The sequence below is a fragment of the Fistularia commersonii genome, chromosome 12 (genome assembly GCF_037954325.1).
Source record: "Fistularia commersonii isolate RoL2024-O1a breed Wild chromosome 12, RoL_Fcom_v1.0, whole genome shotgun sequence".
Lineage (NCBI taxonomy): Eukaryota > Metazoa > Chordata > Actinopteri > Syngnathiformes > Fistulariidae > Fistularia > Fistularia commersonii.
Window position 1 is genome coordinate 18,493,852 of NC_141295.1, and position 13,021 is coordinate 18,506,872.

At 52.0% G+C, this 13,021-nt stretch overlaps 1 protein-coding gene across 1 annotated transcript in view; it reads right to left on the minus strand.

Moving 5' to 3' along the window:
- Positions 1–8,876, minus strand: part of LOC147229053 (voltage-dependent T-type calcium channel subunit alpha-1H-like) — a 72,153-nt gene extending 63,277 nt beyond the window's left edge. The window contains exon 1 of the mRNA XM_086157508.1: positions 8,611–8,876. The gene's annotated coding sequence lies outside the window, so the exon portion shown is untranslated. The remainder of the gene's footprint in view (positions 1–8,610) is intronic.
- Positions 8,877–13,021: the final 4,145 nt, after the last annotated feature.

Genomic DNA, 13,021 nt, shown 5'->3' on the forward strand with positions numbered 1-13,021 from the left:
CTCGAGCAACCCCGCACACACACACACACACACACACACACACATACGCGCAGGTGTCAGGGTCAAGGTGAGCGCGGCGAACGGACGGAGGGGGATTTCGGAGGCGTCTTCTCCTCCGTCATCTCCTCCATCATCTCCTCCTTCCTTCCTCCATCTTTTACCCTCCATCATCTCCCCTTCCTCTCTCTCTTTTGGCCCAATTATCTCCTCCACGCTCCTCCTGCCACGATATCCCACCTTCGCTCGGCATCCATCTCCGTAAACCTTCCCCGCTCCTCTCGTATCTCCTCCCTCCCTCTCCGGGTACGACGGCCATCGGCTCGTCGGCCGACGGTCGCGACTACAAACGCGCTTAATAATTAACGGCGTGCGTTTCAGGCCGAGGTGAAAGGAAAAAAAAAAAAAAAGACGTCCGAGAGCGAGAGCGACTCTTTTAAGGTCTTGTTAGACCTCCACCCTCCCCCGGCGGCGTCTCCTCCGGCGCCAACGCACAGGTGATGATAAAGGTCAGGAAGATATTATAAATCAAACTACATCACATCAGTCTCGGCGCCGCCACCTTCGACCACGACACACACACACACACACGCGGCGGAGTTGACACGCGGGGGAACATTATCATGTTCATTAAGTTAAAAGCATCGTCCGGGAGACCCACACACACACACACACACACACACGCTGGCCATCTGGACATGAGGCTGCATTTGTCTCCCCGTCTCCAGGCGTGGAGGTGGAGGTGGAGGTTTTTCCGACCAACTCCCGCTTCGCCGTGTGTTTGCTCTCTTTCTGCTTTATGAGCTCGAAATGTATTTTTAATTCGTGATTATTGGGTTTTAACGCCACGTAGAACGGCGGCCTCGCCTTCGACGTGGAATTAATTCATCCGGCGAGGTCGCCCTCCCTGACTCGGAGCCAGAGTCCGGCAGATGGCTCTTCCAGCTAGCGGTGACACGGCTAGCGGTGACACGGCTAGCGGTGACACGGCTAGCGGTGACACGGCTAGCGGTGACACGGTGGCGGCGGCGGCGGCGCCCTCTGGTCTCTCTGGCTGAGGCTCCGAGGAGATGCTCGGACGCGCCCGAATCCGGTCGGCGGCCATTAGGAGCGCGGCGCGAGCGGAAGCTAGTTGACAGCCTCTACGGTCCAGATGGTGGAGGTGATTCTGGGCCACAGAAAAGGTGAAAGGTTACTAATATTCCAGAATCCCTGATAAATATACTGCTCAAAAAAATAAAGGGAACACTTGAACAACACAATGTAACTCCAAGTCAATCACACTTGTGTGAAATCATAGTGTCCACTCAGGAAGCAACACAGATTCATTTTGACTTGTTTTAAGGACATTACATCAAAGTTGGATCAGCCTGGAGTTTGTTTTTACACTTTAATTTGGAGTGTGATTCCTAATCCAGACCTCCATGGGTTGATACAATTGATTTCCATTGATCATTTTGGTGTGATTTTGTTGTCAGCACATTCAACTGTGTAAAGACCAAAGTATTTCATAAGAATATTTCATTCATTTAGATCTAGGATGGGTTTTTTAAGTGTTCCCTTTATTTTTTTGAGCAGTGTATAATCATGTGGTTCATTCGTTCATGGCCGGAGTCGCGTGAGGACGGTTCACCTTCTCACTCATGTCATCAAAATACAACCATTCACTCTTTCATTCACGCCATTCCGAGACGTATAACCCCTTCGTTCAGCCGTCCACACGACCTTTGACCCTTTACATCATATATAAACACACCTCCATTCACCTTCTCGCTTCTGGGTCTCCGGTGAAGCTCCTGCAGGGACCTTCTGCTGTGAGAAGAAGCGCTAACCGCTGCTGCGCCGTGTAAAAGTGTGAGTTCTTTGCAGGTTTTTGTGCTGAACGGAACCGCCGTCCCCAATCCCGGTGTTTTTTGCAGCGTTTTCATCCCGACGCGCCCGGTTCCTCCCGCTCTTTGACGGAGCAGCAGTAGGTGGGCGTCCATTGTCCCCGTCAGAATCCGCCCTCGGTTTCGGGCCCGCGGATCCCGAAGCGACCGAGGACGACCGCAACAATTCACCTTTTGTTCCGCCCGCGTCGCTAAAATCCCGCGACGGCGGTTTCGACGTCGGCGCGGCCAATCAAAACGTCGCTCCCAAGGCCGATATCTCCGCGGAGAAAAGCCTCCCCTCGTCTCTTAAGAACTCCTTTGTTGGAGGACGGAAGCCTTCCAAAGAGAAGCTTCCCCGTCCTTTGTGGGACGGAGGGTCCGGGGCGAACAAGACGCTCGGTGATGCAACACTGAGTCAATAGCGCCCAAGCTAGGAACCAAAGGAGCTTCGGAATAAATGAAGATGGAGATGCTTGATGCCGGCGTTGTTCCAAACACCTGATGTCCTCTTAATTAACGGAGTTGTAAACCTCCGTCAGAGAACGCCGTCTTCTCGTAAACGAAGCGCCGAAGTGGTAAAAGTGTCACGCCGGAGGTTCGGCGGGTTTAGTGCTTCCTCCGCGGAAAGAGCTTTTGATGAGATAGCGGCGAGCGACCGCCGTAGGATGGTCTGAGCACAGGGAGGCGGTCGACCCTTTGAGAAGATCTCCGTAGATCTCCATCACCCGTTCAGAGTGCATGTGCCGCTTTCCAAAGGTTTGAAAAGACCAATCACAACAAGGATCTCATTCACTCATTCATCCTTCTTCTTCTTCTTCTTCTTCTTCTTCTTCTTTCGGCTTTTCCCTTCAGGTGTCGCCACAGCGAGTCAACTTTCTCCATCTAACCCTATTCTCTTGATCCTCCTCTCTCACACCAACTACCTTCGTATCCTCCCTCACTACGTCCATAAATCTCCTCTTTGGTTTTCCTCTGGACCTCCTGCCTGGCAACCTTCAGCAACGTTCTACCTTTAGACATAAACAGAGGAGTGTTCATGTCCAAACCATCTCAGTCATCACTTTGTCTCGGTCATACATGTCCTGCACCTCTGCGATAAATTGTTCTTTTCCTTTGGGCTTCTCCCTTCAGGGGTCTCCACAGCCAATCAACCTTCTCCATCTAACCCTATCACACCAACTACCTTCATATCCTCTCTCACGACATCCATAAATCTTCTCTTTGGTCTTCCTCGAGACCTCTTGCCTGGCAGCTCCAAGTCCAGCATCCGTCTACCAATATATTCTCTATCCCTCCTCTGTCCATGACCCAACCATCTCAGTCTGGCTTCTCTGACCTTCTCTCCAAAACATCGAACATGTGCCGTCCCTCTGATAGACTCATTCCTGATCCTCTCCATCCTGGTCACTCCCAAAGAGAACCTCAACATCTTCATCTCTGCAACCTCTAGTTTTGCCTGCTGTCTTTTGGTCATTGGAACAGTTTCTAGTCCAAACATCATCGCTGGTCTCACCACTGTCTTGTACACCTTTCCTTTCATTCTGGCTGATAGTCTTCTATCTCTTCGTACCCCTGACACTTTTCTCCACCCATTCCAACCTGCTTGGACCCGTCTCTTCACTTCTTCTCCACACTCTCCATTGCTCTGGACTGTTGACCCCAAGTACCTGAAATCCTCCAACTTCTTGATCTCCACTCCCTGTAGCCTCACCGCTCCACCCGAGTTCCTCTCATTCACACAAATATATTCTGTTTTGCTGCAACTAACCTTCATTCCTCTCCTTTCCAGAGCATACCATATCATTCACTCATCCATTCATTGATTATCTAGAAATGTTAGCATCATGGAATCAGCTGTCGTCGGCCCGTCGCAGGACCATCCAAACATTCACCCTCTCGTTCAGGGTAAATCAGGGTCTCCAAAGAACCTTCTTCTTGAGGAAAACCATGCAGACACGCAAAGAACAACGCACATCTGGTGATAATATTCATCCACTCATCCTCGAAAAACGCTTTCCCAGCTGTGATTGGACGAGAGGCGGGGCTCGTCCCGGACGGACATCCAAACGTTCACGACAAAGACATTCACACACTCACTCACACAGCACAAAAATACACACATTTAACACACATGCAACATTCACCCTCTCATATGTCATATGGAGACAGACGGCATTCATTCATTCACATGTCCGACAGAGACATGCGACATTCACCTTCTCATCCACAGACCGGGACGATTCGGGGGTCCCCGGTGAACCCCCTTCCCGCGTTTGGACCGTGGGGGGAACCCGGAGAACCCCGAGGAACCCCACGCAGACACAGAAGACCACGGAGGCTCCGCGAAGGAAGGAACCCTGTGGGAATCCAAGCCGTGGAGCTTCTGCCTGCTAGCGGGACACGCTAACCGCTACCAAGCTATTAAAAGCTCCACTTCCTCTGCTTCCACTGCTTCTTAAATACATCTCCGCCGTCCCGTACGGGACCACGACGCTCGCTAATCAGAGGCGCGCGGGTTGAAGTCGTGGCTCCGCCTCCTCCCGGGGAAACGGGCCGCGGCGCCGCCACTTTGCTCGCCGTCACCCGGGGAGCCTTTCATTAAAGATAAATAAAGCAGAAAGCGGAGAAAGAGGCTTCGCCGGTGGTTCCCTTCCTTAAAAAGCTCCCGAAACCCCCTCTCACACAACGCACATACGTGTGTGTGTGTGTGTGTGTGTGTGTGTGTGTGTGTGTGTGTGTGAAGGGAAGGTGGCGGAGTTAGGTGCTGTCAATTTGTCGAGTCCTCCGGCGTCACCTTTGAAATCCGTGACAGCCCGTAACCACGGTAACACGTGCAGGAATCATGTTAATTGGCTGAAACGATTCTGACAGTTCACCCCGAGTTTGATGTGTTACCCCCCTTCACACACACACACACACACACACACACACACACACACACACACACACACACACTTTGGCCCAATTAAAGGACAGGCTGATGTGAAGGCGCTCGGGGTGAAAGGAGGAGAAAAGGAGGTGGAGTGACGGAATCCACTTTTCTCATCTTTAAACAAAAGGAAACACTCTGAATGTTTCATGCACAGCTGAATAAATGATGTCCTGCATGTGTGTGTGTGTGTGTGTGTGTGTGTGTGTGTGTGTGTTGTATGTTGTATGTTGCATTGAAGGGCCCGGGTGCAGCATGGGATCCTCGTTGCCTCCTCCACCTCATCTACCTCCTCCTGCTCCACCTTCTTCTCCTCCTTCTGCACCTCCACCATCTCCACCTCCAACTTCTCCACCTTCTTCTCTTCCTGCTGCACCTCCTCCACCACCTTCTCCACCTCATCCTCCACCTTCATCTCATCCTCCTGCACCTCCTCCTCCAACTCTACCTCCTCCACCATCTCCACCCCCACCTTCTTCTCTTCCTGGTGCACCTCCTCCACCACGTTCTCCACCTCCATCTCCTCCATCAACTCCTCCACCACCTTCTTCTCCTCCTCTTCCACTTTCTCCACCTCCACCTCCCCGTCTTCTTCTCCGGTTCCTCCTCTACCTCCTCCTCATCTCCTCCACCTTCTCGAACTCCTCCCTCACCTCCCCACCACTTCCTTCTCCACCTTCTTCTCTTCCTGCTGCACCTCCTCCACCATGTTCTCCACCTCCACTTTCTCCACCTCCTCCATCAACTCCTCCACCATCTCCACCTCCACTACCTCCATCTTCTTCTCTTCCTCCTCAACCTCCTCCTCCCCCACTCCAGCTTCTCCACCATCTTCTCTTCCTCCTGCACCTCCACCATCTCCACCTCCACCTCTTCCACCTTCTTCTCTTCCCTGCTGCACCTCCTCCAGCTCCTTCTCCCCAGTCTCCTCCTCCAGTTCCTCATCTCCTCCTCCCCACTTCCTCCAGCTCCTCCACCATCTTCTCTTCCTCCTGCACCTCCTCCACCACCTTCTCAACCTTCTCATACTCCTCCTCCACCATCTTCTCTTCCTGCTGCACCTCCTCCACCATGTTCTCCACCTCCACAAACTCCTCCTTCCCCTCCTCTACCTCCTCCTCCCCCACTCCAGCTCCTCCACCTTCTTCTCTTCCTCCTGCACCACCTTCTCCACCTCTTCCTCCCCACCGCTTCCTCCTCCACCTTCCTCTCTTCCTGCTGCACCTCCACCTTCTCCTCCACCTTCTCCTCCACCCACAGCTCTCCTTCTCAGACAAACAGGAAATAATGGAAATCCAGGCGACGGTTATATAACAAGGAGAAGCCCCGTCTTGTTTGGGTTTCCGGATGGAGGTGTTGGACGTGCTGCTTCACACAGGGAGGAAATTAATTTGGAGATGTTTACAGAGCAGGAGGACGGATGGAGGGATGGAGGGATGGAGGGATGTTGGGGTCACCTCAGGAAAAAGAGGAGATGGAGCTGTTGGGGTTTGCTAACCCCGCCTCGCCCTCCCGGTGCGCTCGCATTAGCGTCCCTGTCGAACAACGTCCACCCACATTACTTCCCTCGCAGATCACTCATCGTGTTTTACACACACACACACACACACACACACACACACACACATGCGCGCACGGCGGGGAGTTCATCGTAACACACAGGGTAAAATAGCCCACATGCCATTATCCGCGCGCACGCGCCGCCGCCGCCGCCGCGCGAACGCAAACAAACACGGCGAGCGGAAGTAACCAGGCCATCGGGGCAGAGCGATGCTGTTGCTAGGCAACCAGGTGATTCCTCTAAAGAGCCTCTCCGTGGGAGATTCCCTCGTTTTGTGTGTGTGTTTGCGTGTGTGTGAGGGGTATTCGCTCGCTTGCATGCGTGCGTGCGCGTTTGTGTGTGTGTGTGTGTGTGTGTGTGTGTGTGTGTGCCGACACAGTCGATGTACAATGTGCTGAGACGTAACCATGGCAACCGGCTAATGGCATTTACAGTTTTGTTCTAGTTTTACTGTAGTTCTTTCGTTGTACCTTAACTTATTCAGCAATTATGTATTTATATTTCATGGGGTGCACAGAGTGCTGACAACGGCAAATAGGCACAGGCGTGCACTTACACACACACACACACACACACGCACGCAGGCACGCACACACATGTGTGCACGTGTACAGTCGTAAGCAGTGGAGAATATCTTCTTTGGGAAGCCTTGACAAAATCCCAGTGGCACTGCTGACGTTTCGTGTATGCTTCAGAGTATTCATAGCTGCCCGCACACACACACACACACACACACACACACACACACACACAATTGCAAAAACCTTCTAAAAAAAAAAAGGGTAGAGAGGCTGAGATGGGGAGTGAGAGATGGGGAGGCTGACGGGCTTTCACCGTTCGGAGGCCGGGGGACGGCGGCGGTGACAGGCGACTGTAACCCGGGCGATTCATTAGGGACTCGTCGCTATGGAAACCTCCAATCAGGACCGAACGCTAGCCTTCATTTCCGATTGGTTCAGGGGACGAATGAAATACCTGAGGCCAAAACGCTGACACGATGCAGGGCGATGTATCCGTAGATACCGGAGCGTCTCTCTGGTCTCTGCAGAACATTCACTCGTGCACTCGTTCTAAACGTGATATATTGTGGGGGTTTCGGGGATCCCCCTTGTCACGGGGTCCATCACAGGACCACAGACGGAGACGACCAACCATTCACCCCCGAGGAACCCCCCGCAGACACGGGGAGAACATAAGGACCTTCTTGTCGCCCCATGTCGAACCATTGGATATGAGATTAATCGACGATTAATCGACCTTTTAATCACAGCGGACCGGAGAGGGGTGGCGCTACATGTCGAACCATTGGATATGAGATTAATCGACGATTAATCGACCTTTTAATCACAGCGGACCGGAGAGGGGTGGCGCTACATGTCGAACCATTGGATATGAGATTAATCGACGATTAATCGACCTTTTAATCACGGCGGACCGGAGAGGGGTGGCGCTACATGTCGATTGTGTATATCGCAACTATAATAACAAACATGTGAATCCACCTTTTCCTCTTTGAAAAGAAACTTTCCGACCGACGTCTGATTTTTCCTCACTTTATGGCGCTCAAGTGACCGAGAGATTACGGTCATTTTTCAAAATAAGAGATTTTTCAAAATACAGATTCTTCAGACTCGGATGACAAATCCAACGGGAATAATCGCTTATCTCTTGCGCGGCCCGGCAACAATCGATCCACGGACCGGCGCCGGTCCGCGACCCGGGGGTTTGGGGGGGACGGCTGGACTAAATGAACCAGATTTTCATCGACACGTCCAAGAAAACTTCCAAATCACAAGCGCCGCCAACCTCTAAATAACCAAGACGGTCGACTTCCTGGCAGGAAGTCACCGGGAGGAAAAAAATAAACAAGAAAAGGCACAAAATAGTAAATTAAAAACGAGCAGATCTTTGGAAAGCTGTCTGCCCACTTAAACTGCACTCATCCTTGCAGCAAATACCTTATTGCACCGCCTCCGTTCATATTCCTGTCTGTAATCATGTTAAAAATCATGTTTACTGTCATTATTTCACTTCATATCCCGACGCACTGCAGGCGGCAAAGCGGGAATTTCACCGTGCAGGAAAAAACACGTTTCTACGCTGCGCATAAAAACGCTTTGAATCTTTTGGAACATGACGGCGACGCCTTCATCTGGTTAAACACCGGGGCGACAAACACAGTCTCACGCTCTAAACGCACATTAAAACACGCATGTGTGTGTGTGTGTGTGTGTGCAAACGGAGAAGGATATGGGTGGCAGACGGCTCGGAGGCACCAGGAGCGAGGCGGGCTGGTTTGGGTCAGAGCAAGCAGAACCACCGGCGCTAGAGTCGGGTACGGAAGCTCTCCGTCCAGCTCGTCGTCCTCGTCTTCGTCCACCTCGTCCTCCTGGTCTTCCTCCTGGTCTTCCTTCCCTCCACGTTCCTTCTCCTCCCGTTCCACGGACACGTGCACTCGCTCCCCCTCCTCCTCCTCGTCCCCGTCCTCCTGCACGGGTTCCCGCCGCTGCTCGCGGAGGTCTGGCTCCTGGGCGCCCGTCATGACCGAGCCGTGGACAGACGGCCTGAAAGAAGGCAGGCCTTACATCTGTGTGTGTGTGTGTGTGTGTGTGTGTGTGTGTGTGTGTCGTTCTCCGCCCGGCCCGACAAACATGCGACGCCTCCCCCGACCCCCCGTCTTCTTGCAGCGACGCCGAAATAATAGTTTCCCCGCCCGATTCCAACTTCGAAACCGGCTGAATCCGAAACGCGTCCGAGGTTTTTTGTTTTCGTTTCTTCCGCGTGCTCGGATCCGAGGCGACCACCGGAAACGGAATTGAAAAAAGAAACCGGATTAAACACCAACCTAAGAGCCGGAAGAACGACGGAATAAAGAATCGATAAATACCGTAGCGAGTCAGGAATGTTGGGGTTTATGTCGATGCAGTTTGTGTACTGCAGGCTTGTGTGACCTACAACAGCTAACGCTTCTTAAACCGACGTTTTACCGCCAACTGGGTGTTTTTCTCTGCCTGAAACGCTACGATGCACTAAAATTCTAATGATTACGGGTGAAAAATAGTGAAAAATGGACGGCGGTAACTGGAAAAACATGCAAACAAAGGTGGATGTTACTGTTCGGTAACCCTAACCGTCATTTTTTTGGGGTTATTTTAAGCAAGATTGTTTAGTAAAATTGCTCTTATGAGTTCAAAAGCAGCCCAATGTTTTTTGTTTTTTTTTTCCTACCGCAAAACTTTATCAAGATCGTGCGGAAACACGCCCAACCTGGCAACGCGGGACGAAAGCGTGAACGCCGGAGGGCTCTGGGGTCTGATCCCGCAGCCGGGCTTGAAATCCGGGACTTTGGTTCTGGAGGATCCCCCTAATCCACCACCACCCCCCCCCCCTGCACCTCCTCTGTGGGAAGAACCCGATGGACGTCCAACACGATCCATCACCAGGAGACCCTCCACGCGTTTTCTGCCTATTGAGCAATATGCAGCGGTGTGTGTCACACACACACACACACACACACACACACACACACACACACACACGCACACGCATGGCCCACTGTGTGCCTGCAACCACATCCCCGAGGCGCGCATTTCCAAAGATGCCAACTGGAATTGAAGGGAGACTCGGGTTATTTTAACACCTGACATGAAGCCTGGAGGTGTGTGTGTGTGTGTGTGTGTGTGTGTGTGTGTGTGTGTGTGTGTGTGTGTGTAGGGAGGGGGGGGGCAGCCATCGCAGGAGAGTTGGCAGGGAAGTTTAAAAAAAAAAACTATCATTTTGATGGGAATAATGAGAGCGGAGCTGCCAGGATCTTCTCCCCGGCACCACCGGGGCTGGCGGGAAGCCCGGAACATGTGAGGGGCGGACGGACTTGCAGGCTTTTTTATTTTATTTTTATATTTATTCTCTTCAGATGCCGGCTGAAGGCATCGGTCAGCCGTTTGGAGGAAGAGGAGCGGATTTTTCTGTAGGTTGACGACCCCACTTGCAGATCCGAACACCGGCGTCCTCCCGTGGATGTGCGCGGCGGCACCGGGAGGTTCGACCCGGACGGTGTGAGCTCCAACCCCGCCGTGCACCGCCGTGGAGCTCCAGCTGGAGGAGGCCGGACGGGATAAATAAAGATGCGACATGTCTGACCGCCCCGGACCCCCCGGCGCACAAAGGAAGGTGTCCTTTCTGGATCGAACCCGCAGCCTCCCCTTCTTCCTCCTGTGAGGAGGGGTCTGGATTCTAGGCCTGGGGAGTTTGGGGGTCTCCGGGGTTATATTCTGGGATGTTTTGTTGTTTTATTTGATTTTGTTTTTTTGTTTTTTTTAGGACGACTATTCGCTTCTGAGAAAAAAGAGCGACGCTCCCGGGCGTACAAGTCCAGGGGCCGTGATGGGAGCAAAAAGTACACTATGACAAAAAAAAAAAAAAAAAAAAAAAAAAAAAAAAAAAAAGAAAGAAAGGAGGAAAAGGTGAGGTGAGGGAGAAAAGTTTTGCCTTACCGTGGAGCAGCGTCCATCCTTCGGCGTCCCTCACTCCGGGTCCGCCGTGCGCCCTGAGCTCCGGGAGCCGCGGTGCTCCATCCGAGAGCCGCCCGCTGCTCCTCCGCCGCCTCCCTTCTGCCTCTATCCAAACTCACCAAGTCAGCCGAGGGGGGGGTGAAGAAGACAATACTAGGGGGGGAAAGGGTTTTAACGGCAGGTGGAAGTAAAGTCAGGCAGGGGCGAGCGGCCCCCGGTGCTCCCGCATCCCTCCCGGCTGCCGGACGCGCTTCTGCGGTGTCAGGTACCGGAGTTCAGGCGCACCGGGGGGAGACGGAGAAATGCGTCAAGCGCCCCGTGCTCACGCACAACCGGAAACGCAAGGAGGGGACCTTCAAAATAAGAGTCCAATTCCGGAAGTGGCGCAAACTGATAGGTATTTGTTGTTTATGATATTATTCAAAGAGTCGTTTCGCGATCCGACGAGCGTCTGTCCTTCATAACTTGAAAAAAATCTTGTTTCCGGAAGTTCACCCCTCCCACTATTGGCCACAAGCAGAAATGCATGTTGGGAATTTATGTCAAACCCCAAACAATGGCTGATGAAGTAAGTTCCTGTAAAACCACACACACACACACACACACACTGTCCAAAATATTTCATGGTTCCACGATGGCCAATCACAGGGCCACTTACTGTATGGAGACATCCAACCATTCACCCTCTCAGTCACAACTTCTGGGTCTCCAATGAACCTCAAGGTGTTTGGACTTTTGGAGGAACCTCATGTAGATACAGAATACGGGGACTGGACGCTGATATACCTTCTAGCTTCAGTTAGGAGAGCTTTATCCTGGACAAACCCCTGGAGAACCACTGTAGATGATCACACCGGGCTCTCATGAAGATCCGGCGCCTGGTCTTGGACGACCCCTGGACTGAACCCTTCTCCTGATGTTGCAGCGAGGGTACTCCTCCGGCACTCTGCCGCCATCCTTGAAAAGCAGGAGAAAACTTCACATCACCTGTTTTTGTGTTGATTATAAAGAATAATTTATCGCTCCCGGAGGTGCCGGGAAGCCTTGCAGCTCGCAGAAATACGGTGAACCAGGAGCCGATCGGATCTGTTAGATCTTCGCGCCGCTCCGCAAAGCAAAGACATTCGGCGATGCTGCTTTCAAGCATTGTGCTTTGTGACGCAGGGACACAACCGAAAAATAGGGAGGTGTTAAAACTCGAGATGAAACGCAATTATTTTGTCGATCTGCATTCCATGGATGTGGCCTTGAATGGAGGCTTTTTAAGCAAAGTTACTCGCTAATCAAAGAAGCAGCTGATAGAGGATGGAAGTATTGAGTTAAGAGTCTACTGAGTATCAATTTCCCTCTTTTGGCATTTTCAGAAGGTGATGTTCTGATTGCGTCCCGTCAGAAGGACGTCACATGTCCGATGTTTTGGAGAGAAGGTCAGAGAAACCAGACTGAGATGGTTGGGTCATGGACAGAGAAGGGATAGTGAATATATCGGTAGATGAATACTGGAGTTGGAGGTCTAGAGGAAGACCAAACAGAAGATTTATGGACATTATGAGAGAGGATATGAAGTTGGTTGGTGTGAGAGAGGAGGATCCAGAAAATAGGGTTAGATGGAGAAGGTGGATTGCCTGTGGAGACCCCTGAAGGGAAAAGCCCAAAGGAAAAGGAGAATTTGTCTCAGGGGTGCAGGACATGTATGACTGCGACAAAGTGAGATGGTCAAAAGTACTCCTCTGTTCATGTCTAAACCATGGTGGTTATCTGGGTAGGAGGTTGCTGAAGGTGGAGCTGCCAGGCAGGAGGTCTAGAGGAAGACCAAAGAGAAGATTTATGGATGTCGTGAGAATAGGGTTGGATGGAGAAGGTGGATTCGCTGTGGAGAACCCTGAAGGGAAAAACCCAAAGGAAAAGAAGAAGATGACGATATTCTGCTTCTGTGGAGCGGTGGGTAGCGCCTCCACCTCACACTCAGAAGGTCCCTGGTCGGATTCCCACAGCGTTCCTTCCTGTGTGGAGTCTCCATGTTCTGCGTGGGGTTCCTCAGGGCTCTCCGGGTTCCTCCCGCAGTCCAAACACATGCAGGAGGTTCACTGGAGACCCTGAATTATAAAGGCGTATAAATGAGAGGGTGAACGATTGTATGTTTCTACGTGCG